The sequence below is a fragment of the Sciurus carolinensis genome, chromosome 2, assembly GCF_902686445.1.
Source record: "Sciurus carolinensis chromosome 2, mSciCar1.2, whole genome shotgun sequence".
Classification (NCBI taxonomy): Eukaryota; Metazoa; Chordata; class Mammalia; order Rodentia; family Sciuridae; genus Sciurus; species Sciurus carolinensis.
Window position 1 is genome coordinate 166,167,351 of NC_062214.1, and position 13,403 is coordinate 166,180,753.

Below are 13,403 nucleotides of genomic sequence, written 5' to 3' on the forward strand. Positions count from 1 at the left end.
TTCTTTTAAGGTCCAATGCATTTCTGGCTACACTGAATACAGGATAATAGATGTCCTAGTTTTCTTTTTCCTGTGACTGGTTCAGTAACCTACTAGCCTCTTTTTGTCCTCCTAGGCAGCATGAGCTACTACAGGAGCAAGAGTATAAGACAAAGTAGGAAGTTTGGATAAATACATACGTACAGAGTGCTATATGTGCCAGCTAATTTGGTGTGGCCAAAACTTCTCAAAATATTGGGCATTTGGATATACATGCTTCTCTGATTATTTTTTGTTTTTTGTTTTTCCTCCTTTTTTCTAACTCCCTGAAAAAAATTTGTTTGAGAAATTGCTATCTTATATATTCTATACAGAGGAGAAATGGAATTTGTCTGTACTGGGCCAGTATTGTATTCTTTCTCACCAGATCATAATAAACTCCTTGAAAACTGGAACAAAGACTGTCTTGATTGCCTTTATGTCCACAACGTTTAGCAGGAGTACATCTGGATTAGAGAGCCCTGCCATCTTTTCCTATAACATCTTCTCTATCCATAGAACCTAGAAACTTCCTTTGTACAATTGTTCAGAAGAATCTTACAGGGTCCTTTCAAAGTAAACCAAAAAACCTTGGCCAACAAAAAACAAACAAAAGCAGACAAAGAACAACTTTATAAAACAAACTTTAGCCTGAGGAACAAGCCAGAAAGTATGGCAGTGACAACAGAATTGCATTAGTAAGTGAAATTGTTGCCATTGGGATGTCCAAAGTCCAGGTCCTTGGTCTTGAACAAAGAATCGAACAAGATACATAGAGGTAACAGATAAAGTACGGATTGATTGAAGGTGAAGACAGCACTCTGTTAGGTAGAGTGGAGTGGGCTGAGCGAGAGAGAGAGGCTCAAAGCCTCAGTGTCTGGAAGTTAGGGGCTTATATTCTGAACTGTGGGGCATTCTCTTCCCTATCCAGACCTGATTGAAGACCTTATCCCACTTTCTCCCATTGGTTACCATATGATACCTGATTAGAATATTTTCTAATATACCCCCCTTGGTTACTTTAAAAAACCTAATTAGAACACTGCCCACTTGACCCCTGTTGGTCATTTTAAAATTTGAACCTGTGGCATGAATTGTAATGCTGATATGTCCTCAGTTGTCATGGCAATGGAATTTATTTTAAACAGGGATAAAACTGTCTCCTTGTCTTGTCCTCCTGCAGCTTCTTTCTAATACTCTGTTTCTGCCATCTTGGTATCCCTGAAACTAACAAACTGAAGCCCCAGAAGTTACACAACACAAAAGCTTTGTGGCTGGGATGATTTGTTTCATATTTCCAAAGAAAAGGATCTTGGGGAGAGAAAGAAGGATAATGTACAATGGTTTTAGAAGGCTATTTTAAATATTGGGGAGCCTCTTTCTCAGGCTTAAATCTTACACATTTACCTATTTAATGTAACAAGCAGTAATCATACTCCAAATATACAGAAACCACTTGAGGAACTTTTTAAAAAATAAAGTTCAGCATTAATTGAGTTTAAATCATTCCTAAAACTGATTTAACTGTTGAGTCATTTGTGTTTCTACCTCAGCTTTACAACAGCTTAGTAATGTAGCTCACCCAATGCTGACTTGGACCTTGTAGCCTCTCAAGACCCAAAGGACTGGGAAATTCTCACAATTTAAAAAAAGGGTCCCCCTTCTGGAAAACTGCCATCACAGAAGCCTGCACCACTCAAATCATTCTGGGCTTGCTTGCCTCTGTCATAGATTTGGTGTTCTGGATTTGAATTGCTTGCTCTCAGCGCTGCCAACTTGTGAAACTGCCTCTTCACATTAAAGCATGAAGTAGAAGATTAACAAATACCGAGATAGCAAATGGGGTTCTTATAAAACTAGCACATTTAGCAGGATTTACCAAGATATGCTTAATCAGTATAGTGATTACTTAGGCAAAGCCAGTGCCTTACAATTTCCAATTTTTGAACCAAATGTGTCCTAACTTTTTAGTGCTTACCTAATGTTCTTAAAGTATGAATTTTCATCAAAGAGAAATCAAATTTTAATTTAATTGGTCTTCTTTATAAACTGCCTGCTTCCCTTATGGAATAAACACCTCACTCCTTTCAAATGCTCAAAATGCAAAGTTTTAATTTTTGAATCAAAATAATAGGTTTATTTTCTGATCACTTTATCAGCAAAAGTCTCTCATTTTCTTTTGGTTAACAAAGAATATTCTTCCTACCTGAACAAACATATTTAATGATGAGATTCTTCCCACTATTAAAGTTTTTTTAGTGGCTGTTACAGTTACCTTTCTTAATCCTTAAGAAATGCTATTATAGTTGATATTTCTGTTTCTTCTAATAATAACCTCTAGATATTACTGTACCTCTAGAAATTATTTTCCTACCCTCACCTCATAAAAAGTAATATCTTCCAGAAAGCCTTTCTTAATTGTCCCAAACCAATTTGGATCATTAAGTCTCACTCACCATTTGTACAATTTTTTATGTATGTTCATTTTAATTCAATCAATGATGTCATCCTTGCTTATTCATTTTCTAAAATTTTTTTCAAATGTTGTTTACACTAGCTTGTTAATTTACAGGCTGGGACCATATTCTCTTCTTTCTTTATATGACTCCTTAGTGCAAGAACACCAAGTGGAACTGATGAAGGGCAAAATGATGGCTATATCATGTATAGTTTTATTCCATACATGAAGTAGACACCCAAAAAATTTGCAGTTCAGGAATTTATCCTTGACCTTTGAAGAAATTAGTATATGTTCCTTTTTTTGGTACTGGGGATTGACCCATGGAGGCTCTACCACCAAGTTACACCCCCTGCTCTCTTTAATTATTTTGAGACAGGGTCTCACTAAGCTGCTGATACTGGCCTTAAACTTGTGATCCTTCTGCTTCAGCGTCCCAAGTAGCTGTGATTACAGACATGTGTCACCATCCTGGTTCACCATTCCTTAATCTACAATCCTAGAACTTTTCTCACCATTCAACTGTCATCTTCACTCATCTTAAAATAATACAGCTTGCAGTTGGTGTAACAGATGAAACAGAAAACTAATTAGCAGCTGGTGTCCATCTGTGTGTTTATATTAAATATTTTAAAATAAAAATGCATTTGCATTCTGAATACTCTGTCTGAAATTTATAAATCCTAAACTTGGGTAAATGCTCTGTCTTGGTTTTGAATTTTGCAGCAGACTTCATGGTAAAGTAAAAAGAAATTTATGCCAGAATCAGGATTATAGTAATTTAAAGCAGATTCAAATTTTAAAAAGCAAAAGATTCTTAATGAAGTAGTCCCCCCTTGCAATCAGATCTGCTGATTTGCAAAGCAAAAATATGGCATATTCTCTAGATACTATATTCTTCCTTCACAGAAACTTATTAGTACATATAGTTTTGAAAAAGCCACATTCATTCTCTGATACATTTATTTTGAGATACACTTCTCCTTCCTCTTTTTTCTACCTATAAAGTGTATACTTCTTTGACATAGGACTGACTTAGAATGCTAGGAAGGTTGTTACTCTTATTGGTAGCCATCTCCCAAGTTGAAAATTAATGGCATGGCTTTAGGGAAAAAAATATACTTGTATTTTTTTTTTTCCTTCACTTAAGTCAAATAGTGGAATGGAATGCCCCTAATGTTCAAGAAGTGAGAAGAAAAAGAATTTGCTCTAAAAGATAGTATCATCTTGCAATGCTCAATTCAGTTTCTCTTTCTATGCTTTAATCTTAATGTGCAAAGAGAATAGTGTTTACGTAATTTTCAGTATTTCCATAGACTAAAAATATCTTAAAATTAAAATGAACTTCTGATATCAGCTAGTCCAGTTTTTACTCAGTAGAGGAATTAAGAAAAATCTCTTCCTGGTAGTTATCAGGGTTTGTTTGTTTGTTTGTTTGTTTTGGGGGGGTCTTTGTCTGTTGTTGTTTTGTTTGTTTGTTTTCAGTACCAGGGACTGAACTCAGGGGAACTATTCAATGAAAAGGATCTTATTTCCTCACGAGGCAGCACATTCTCTTTTTGGGTAGCTATTCTAATAAGGATGATTTTCCATGACACTGAGCCAAAGTCTTTCTTCCTGTTTCTTCCATCCATTAGTACTAATTCTGCCCTCTGAAGCAATACCAAATAAATTGACTCACCCTTTGTGTGATGACCTTTCAGATATTTTCATATACAATTCTGTTTTGCATTAATTTCTTCTCAAAGAAGAAACTATTTATGATTACATAAATGTTAAGTAGTATCTTCTGTTCCATACTCAGACAATATTTTCTACAATATTATTACAGTTGTAATAACTAACCACTCTTTATTCCCAAAACTACTGTAAAGAGGTTGACTTGAAATCAGGGTTCACCCAACACATTTACAGAGTGGCCACAGTGTGCAAAGATTTGGCAGTACAATTACCAAGCCTAGAAGAGATGAGATGAGATGATCTTGTAAGAGAGATATACTTTGGTATATTATCTTCACAAATTTACCTTTTATCACAATTTGTTCTTTTGACATTAAAATCCATTTTAGCATTAACATTGGCACTCCTTTTTTTACTCATTAACATTTACCTGGTGACTGTATGCCCTACTTATTTTCAGTCTTTTACTTCTTTTTTTTTATAGAGGAAATTCCATTTATTACTTATTTATCTTTTGATATTTATTAGGAAGATTTTCAAGCATACAGGAAAATAGTATAATAATGAAAATACTCATGTAGATATATAATTGATAATATTTTCATAAATACCATAGTTTTGCTGATATATTTAAAAATAAATCATAGCACATCTCTTTTGTTTAGGCCCTGCTGGTTGGTGGTGCTCTCGAGTTCTTTTTTTCTAGCTATTCTATTCTTTTTTTTTTTTTTTTTTTTTTGGATTCATTGTATCATTTCTCTGGTTGTACACGAAGTAGAGTCACACCATTTGCGTTTTCATACATGTACATATGGTAATGATGCTTGTCTCATTCTATTATCTTTCCTTCCCCACTTCCTTTCCATCTACATAATCCATCCTTCTTCCATTCTTCCCTTACCTCCTCCTGCCCCTGTAATGTATCATCAGCCACTTATTAGAGAAATCATTCAGCCTTTGTTTTTTTGGGATTAGCTTATTTCACTTAACATGAAATCTCTAGTAATAAGAGAAATGCAAATCAAAACTACCCTCAGATATCATCTCACTCCAATTAGAATGACGATTATCAAGAATACAAGCAACAATAGGTGTTGGCATGGATGTGGGGGAAAAGGTACACTCATACATTGCTGGTGGGGCTGCAAATTAGTGCAGCCACTCTGGAAAGCAGTGTGGAGATTCCTTAGAAAACTTAGAATGGAACCACCATTTGACCCATCTATCCCACTCCTTGGCCTATACCCAAAGGACTTAAAATCAGCATACTACAGTGACACAGCTACATCAATGTTAATAGCAGCTCAATTCACAATAGCTAGATTGTGGAACCAACCTGGATGCCCTTTAATAGATAAATGGATAAAGAAACAGTGGTACATATACACAACGGAATATTATTCGGCCATAAAGAAGAATGAAATTATGACATTTGCAGGTAAATGGATGGAGCTGGAGAATATCATGTTCTTTTATTTCTTAAGTATGTTTTTATAAATCACATTAAAATGGGATTTGAGATTAAAACAAAAAGACCAATTTTTCATTTGCCCTAAATTACTGTAACTCTGATACTACATAAAATTCTTTTGCTTTACCAGGAAGTTTGCTATAAATGATGCCCTTGATGTTTTTTTGCTTCCATCTTACTTTCTATTATGAATTATACAACTTTATTATTTCTGTTTTTCCCTTTCTCTGTTGTTGGTTAGATTCAGATACTATTTGCTGTCTTTTATCCCCCTTATTATTTTGAAAGTTATGCTATACCTTCTAATTCCCTTCATCTTTTCCTTCCAATTAATGATACTCATAATCCAATATATATTTATTCACTATTACATAAAAAGAGGGTGCTGACTATATTCCTCCCACAGATGTACTCATTTCTCCTGTGCACCCCCTACATCAATAAGATAGTATCTTTAGAGTACTTTTACATTCCATCTCCTTCCAGCCCCTCAGCTTTTAGGTAATTCTGAGTAATGCTTTATTTAAATGCTTTAAAATGTTTTAAATTCTAGAGTATTATTATCAGTGTTACTTTATAGAAAATCTCTATAACTTCAGGAATTCATATTTAAAACATAATTATAACTACCTAATTTATTCAATCATTATCCATTTAGATATATAGATTTAGCTATTTGTTTTTATAAATGAGTGAATGTGTGTCTCAGTTTATATTTCATTACTGCTTTCTCTCCTTCTATCATCCCCTATCTTGAGATTTCTATTTTGATTCACTTTTTCATTTACAGTCACTTTCTAGAGCATTACTTGATTTGTTATATGAATGTTTACATTTTAAAAAATATTGTTCCTCCATCCTGATTGGTGAATGGTGTCTGGGTACAGGATTTGGGGGTTTACACACCTTTAGTCTAAGAGAAATATTGATACTATTTTACTATTTTCAGTTTTTTATATTATAGATAAAGAAATCCAAGTCCAATATTATTTTTTCTTTGTTACTAACCAGTCTTTATATCTGGCATCTTTTAAGATTTCAAAGTTATTCTTGAAATTACAAAATTTTACCAGAACATGCTTACATTTGTATTTTTTCATCAGTCTTACCTAGACTTAGTAAACATTTTCACTTTTCAAGTTCATCCAACTCTTTCCAAATAAATGAAATTTTCCTGTTTCCCCACTTCTTTGTCTCCTTATTACCGTTTGTCTTATGTCAGTCTTTTGCTCTGTCCTCCAAGTTTCTTATTTTTTGCATGACTTCCATCTTTTTTTATTTTTGTACAATCCTTGAGATATAACACTTGATCTTCTAAGCTACTAATTGAGTTTTTGATGGCAACTGTCCTTACTTTCATGTACTAAATTGGAAAATCATGGTTTTTTTTGTTTTAGAACACCCTTCTAACATTGAAATTGAATATCCATTAGAGTTTTATGTGTTGTTATCATTATTGTTGTTGTTAAATTATCTATTCTCCCCAGACTTATTTCATTAGGAGTTGTACTAAAATATTGTGCTTATTCTTCTACCTTCCAGTTTCTGGCTTCTTATGTTCCCAGTATTTGGGGTTTTTTGTTTTGTTTTGTTTTGTTTCTTATTAAGAGTCCTGTTTGCCTTAAGGGTTCAAGAAGCTGCTAGGGTACTTTGGACCTGATGTGCATGGCATCACGGTGGTAAAGAGGATCATAGTGGTAAAAGGTGCCTCATCTCCTGAATTGGCAAAGCACCAATGGCAAGCTGGGCCAGTGTTCTACTGAAGTATTAACCTAAGAACAGTTCTGCTGAACTGTTCAGTTGTAAAGGCTGGACTTCCCTAGCCCTTGGGAATAGGACAGTCTTGATATTTTAAGTAGACTCCTGAGTCAACTTAAAAGTGATACCTTGGGTTTGATACTTAGCACCACATATAAATAAATAAAACAAAAGATGCAATGACAACCAAAAAAAAAAGTCATACCTTTACTCCAAGCACCATGGTCACCTATAATCCCAGCAGCTCAGGAGGCTGAGGCAGGAGGATCATAAGTTCAAGTCCAGCCTCAACAATTTATCAAGGCCCTAATCAATTTAGTGAGACTCTGTCTCAAAATCAAAAAATTTAAATGGGATATAGCTCAGTGTTAAAGTACCCCTTGGTTTAATCCCCAGTACAAAAGAAAAATTTATACCTCTGCACTTGAACTAGATCCCACAAGTTTTCAAGTGTTTATAATCAGTGAAATGTTAGTAATAGAAAGTACCTGATCCACCTGTCCTCATTTTACAGATGAAGAGTGGGACCCTTCCCAAAAATGTTAGTTTTTTAAGGTAATTGACAATGGAGATATAACTGGATTCTAGATTTCTTGACAAGCCATCAAATAATGGCTCTGACTTCTGTCACCTAGTACTTACCATTCTTAGCAGTTAGTACTAAAGCTACCTTTTCATAGAACACTTCATGTAACTGGTACTCTAAGAGAACAATGGAGATATAATATCCATTGGTATTTAACAGTTCAACAAAAATGAGTCGCAAGTCTAAATCAAGATCAATCACAGTATTAGAATTATCTTTAAACAAGTGGTTACTAATCATCCAAATTTAATTAAAACTCTGTTAATAAAAGAAAATTTAAATAATATCACAATATTCCTTTAAGATCTGCTGCTATTTAAGCAAATGGAAACTACTAGTGTATACCTAGATAATTTAATCAGCTTAATTCAGCAGCTCCTCTAGTAGCAATGGTTAGAAAATATTTCAGATGTTAAAGGTACAATTTTTTTCTATCAGTATTTTACATAAACGAATAAGACTTTATATATTTAGATCATTGTAAAAAGCTTTTGTCCGAAGGTGCATAACAAAGTGTCTTTTACAATATATTACTGTCATTTAGAAAAATACTGGAAAAACACAGGCTGACTTTGAACCTCTGACTACCTCTATGAACCTCAGAGTCTTCTCTTGTCCTGCCTAATTCATAACATTGTGAGACTAGCACATAGATATGAAAATACACTGTTCTTTTAAAATATGAGTGTTGTTGTTGTCATTAATTAGTATCAATTGATCTCTGTGGAAAAGTGACTAGATGACCATGAAGCAGGCATTGAGTCCTAAAGACCATAGGTTCTTTGCAAACTAGCAGAGGATTTCAAGTGTAAGTTTATTGGGGAAAGTGAAATATAAGAGATAAGAGTACAGTACAGGCAGGCTCCTGAGTAACCCAAATGCTTCTAGAGAGAATGGTGTATTTTTCACAGAGCCAAGATTTTTAAGTGTTTTGAAACCAAGTGAATTTGGAAAGGGGAAATATGTAGACATGGGCCTTGGGAAGTCTTCCTCCTTTTTGATGTGATAAGGAAGGCTCCAGGAACTATGGAGGAGATAAAACCTGTGAAATCCTGAGTCCTGGAATCTTTGGTCTGTATAAAGGTCACAAAAGTTTCCCCTGAGTGGCCTCAGGTAAATTGCCTTTTAAAAGAAAGCATGTGGGGAGTCAGCATAGTAGGCCCAGTCTATAGATTTATCCCCTTAACCTCATGTTCCTACCTCTCACTTCTGTCTGTAACCTATCAGTAGAAAGATGTCCCAAACAAAAGGTCAGATTATGTTTTTACAGTTTTATCCTCCTATTCTTAAGAAAATTAATATACTTTTCCCTCTTAATAAAAATGAGAAAATCATGAACTGTTTTCTTTGTACTATGTATTTATGGTTAAAATTCATTACCCATTTCCTCTTATTCAGAGTAATCTCTTAGTCTTAGAAAAAAAACTCAGTCTTTCTTAAAAGTAAAAAAAGTCCAGGGGAAAGAAACTAAAGTCAATATAGGAAAATATTAGCATTTATCAAATCTAAGACATGAATACATGGGTCTTTGTTATATACTATTACATTGGAAAAGTTTTATAATTCAAAGTATGCATTCCCAAAAAAATAGTAAATTTATGATCTGTGAACAAGCCCTTAAGTTATGTTTAATCAAAATCATAGTTTTTGTTTGAATTTAGAGTTCAGAATTATGCTCATTTATTCTCCAGAACTGTACTAATATATCCACACCTGCAGTCTTCTGCTGGTGATCCCAGACAAATTCCTACCTGTGGCCTCAGTGTCCCTATTTCTGATGCTCTTACACAAGGATCAAGTCTCATGAGGATCTTCCTTTCATGACATATCATATGTGTGGGAGGTGAAAAATGCACAGTTACTTCTTTTTTTTTTTTTTTTTTTTTTTTTTTTTGGTGCTGGAGATCAAACCCAGGGCCTTGTGCTTACAAGGCAAGCACTCTACCGACTGAGCTATCTCCCCAGCCCCCACAGTTACTTCTAATTAGGGAGGGAATAAAATAAACATTTAATGAAGAGGTAGAAGTTGTAGTTCTGGCCAGTTGTGCCACTTACTGCTTTGTATAGATGTTAATATGCTACTTTGCCTCTCTGAATATCACTTTCCTTTTCTATAAAATAGACATAATAAGGGCTGGGGTTGTGGCTCAGTGATAGAGCATTCACCTGGCATGTGTGAGCACTGGGTTCGATTCTCAGCACCTCATATACATAAATAAAATTAAAGGTCCATCAACAACTAAAAAAGTATTTTTTTTAAAAATGGACATAATAATACTCAGTTTATTTCACAGACTTACCATGAGATAATAATGAAGAGCTAGTATGCAACATAAATGAAATTATATCAAGAGGATATAGATCTTCTTGAGTGTTGTCATATCTGAATCCATAGCATCCCATGATCTTTGACCAGATCTTCAAACACCAGAGTATATAGTAGAAAGTAGAGTAAGAGAGATGGGCAAATAAGAACAGAGAAGAGCAGGACCCCAAATAATTGGCCCAGCTGTGATGCTAGATAAGATGACCTTTCCAATTTAAGAGTCAATGATTTTGTTAATCTACTGGCCGCAGAGTAGAAAGTAGCACTGAGCATATTCTTTGAAACTTGGTATAGTAAGGATTATGAATGAAATCTCTTCTAATTTATTTCTGCAAATTAGAAAATTTCATGTGGACATTTGATGACTCCACAGTTTTATAAAATAGAAAAAAAATTCTGGATAATGTGAAAATAATGAATGTTTTTAAATCACCGAAAAGTGTGTTTATTTGCATTCATCAGCTAGACAACAAAACTTTATCCACCTGCAAAGATTAGTACTATGATGATGTACATATCATTGCTTCTTTGTTTCTATTGACTTTACAATAATCCTGTAGAGTGGATGTTATAAATTATATATTGTGAGTTTGGTGAAATTAGTGTTTCTTTGTAACAGCAGAAAATTATATTTTATTGATAATATTCATTATCCACATACCTGAACCACAGTCTACATAGTGCTGTTTGTGATGCTTTCCCCGTTTACTCCATAGTTCAACCATTTGGCTCAATTCAATGATAATATGATCCAGCAAGGCAAAGGAGTCCAGAACTCTGGGCATCAGGAACCTACCACATGTATATCACATAGTATTTCTGTACAATATAATGATTTTATCTTTTTTTCCCCCTAAAACAAATTGAAAAGGACTAATGAGAAATCCTGTTCAAAATACTTGGTTCAAAAATACTTTCGATATACCCACTATTCAGTATAATTCTTCTTACGTATTTGCCCAAACAGCTAACTTTGAAATCCATATCAGGAATTTTTTTAAGTTTTTTTATTTTATACATAGATTTTACTTTCAGTGAATAGCTGGGTAATTTTGTGGTTGCATAAGCAATTAACTGAATGATTCCAAAGGGTCCTTATGTTGGTAGGCTGGATCTTACGTGAGCTATTTTTCAACCTTCTACTTTTGTCCCTTCTCCTTGGGAGGTTACTTCCCAGAGCCAGAACAACTCCAGTATACTCTTGGACAGGCCAATCTAAAGGACAAGGAAATCTTATTCATATCCTGTAGTAAATGAAACTATTCAAGTGGGACATGGCTTCCCTTGCCCTTTGGATTTTTCATGTGTTCCTCTATGAAAGTATTTACATCCCAATCTAAGATTTTCTTCTGTTATTAGTCCTAGATATTCTCCAGGATAAAAACTGCCCAGATACCGAAGTTGTACTTTGCCAGGTTGATGTATATGTTCATGTGCTTAACTTCTGTTTTAGTCTGCTTTTCTGCTGCTGTGACCAGAAGACATGACAAGAAAATTTTAGAAGAGGAAAAAGTTTATTTGGCGCTCATGGTTTCAGAGGTCTGAGTTCATAGATAGCTAACTCCATTGTTCTGTCCCCAAGGTGAGGCAGAAGGATGTAGAAAAGGAAAGCAGCTCAGGACATGACAGTCAGGAAGCTGAGAGACTAAGCTTTGTTCACCAGGGACAAAGTGTATTTTATTTGGGATAAGCAAAGGTTTCTTTCTGCTAGAAAAGAAAACAACAAAAATGAAGAAAAAAGTGTTTTTAACTGAAAAAAAAAATATATATATATATGCCCCAAAGGCATGCCTCCAATAACCCACCTCCTCCAGCCACAACTTACCTGCTTACAGTTATCACCCAGTTAATCCCTATCAGCGGATCAATGTGTCAATTAGGTTAAGGCTCTCATCCAATTATTTCACCTCTGAACTTTCTAGCATTGTCTCACACTTAAGCTTTTGGAGGATACTGCATATCTAAACCATAACTTCTGTCAGTTCAACTGTAACAATAATATGGCAACAACTATGCTTTCTTTAAACTTAATTTGCTCAAGGTACTATTCCAAGTGCTTTATATGCATTATCCTATTTAGTCTTCATAGCAATTCTATTATCTCAACTTTGCTTAGGGAAACTGAGCAAAGAAAATTTAAGCAACTTGTTCAAGGCTTGACATCTAGCAAGTAGTGGTGCCAGGATTCAAGCTCAGGCAGTCTGACTCCAAAGTTCACAATACTAATCTGTGTCCAGAGTTCATACTGCTAATCACACTACCAACTAGCTTATCTCATAAAGCCTATGAAGGTTGTGTCTTTGATAGATATTAGGTTCTTCTCCTCCCCTCTGTCATATCTGGATAAAAAAGTAAAATGAAATTTCTGGTTACACCTCTTGCCATTTGTAGTCCCTGGCTTTCTTCTTTCTCTCTTACCAAGTCGTGCATTAAGTGAAGGGACATTAAGCTTCACAGTCACAAGAGATTTGGAAAAACATATGCTGTCTCATTTGGAGATCATTTTACTTCAAATTAACAAACAACCTGCTGAAGTAGCTTTAACAAAAGAGGAACTTCAGATTATGGGAAGATAAAGGGTTATCTCATGGAACCCAAGAGCAAAAATACAGCTCAGCCTCAAGAAGGTCTAAAATCAAAAACTGGAAAACCAGAAGCCAGTATTGCTCCCTTTTCAGATGTCCATGTTAGATATCTGTGGGGGAGAAGGGAAAAGAACAGTCAAGTAGGGAAATCCCTCTCCTCCATCTTAGAAGTTCTCAGAAGAACAAAAGACTGAATATGTAGTCCTCAAAGACACTTTTTCTATACTCCATCAGTTAATGGTAAGTGCAGATCACATTGCCCAGTAGCTGTATTTGGATTTAAAGTAGTGGTTTAACAGTTCCTTTCAGCTGCACACTGCAATCCAGTCCCTCCTTAAATTCTGATTTTGTTTATTTTCATGTGATCAATCCAAAAATAAGCTTTTACAACCCTTCTAACATGCAATAATGAGGACCTTGATCTTTTTTCATCTCTTTTCCCCCAGGCCTTTTATATATGTAATCAAAGGGCCTGGTGCACTTGCCTTTTCAGTTGACAGTCAAGAATGTGCTTAGTATCA

The 13,403-nt window shown here is 34.7% G+C and overlaps 1 protein-coding gene across 20 annotated transcripts in view; it reads left to right on the forward strand.

Moving 5' to 3' along the window:
• The window catches only part of Gphn (gephyrin), a 641,988-nt gene that overhangs the window by 595,079 nt on the left and 33,506 nt on the right, over window positions 1–13,403 (forward strand). The gene's annotated exons all lie outside the window — the stretch shown is intronic.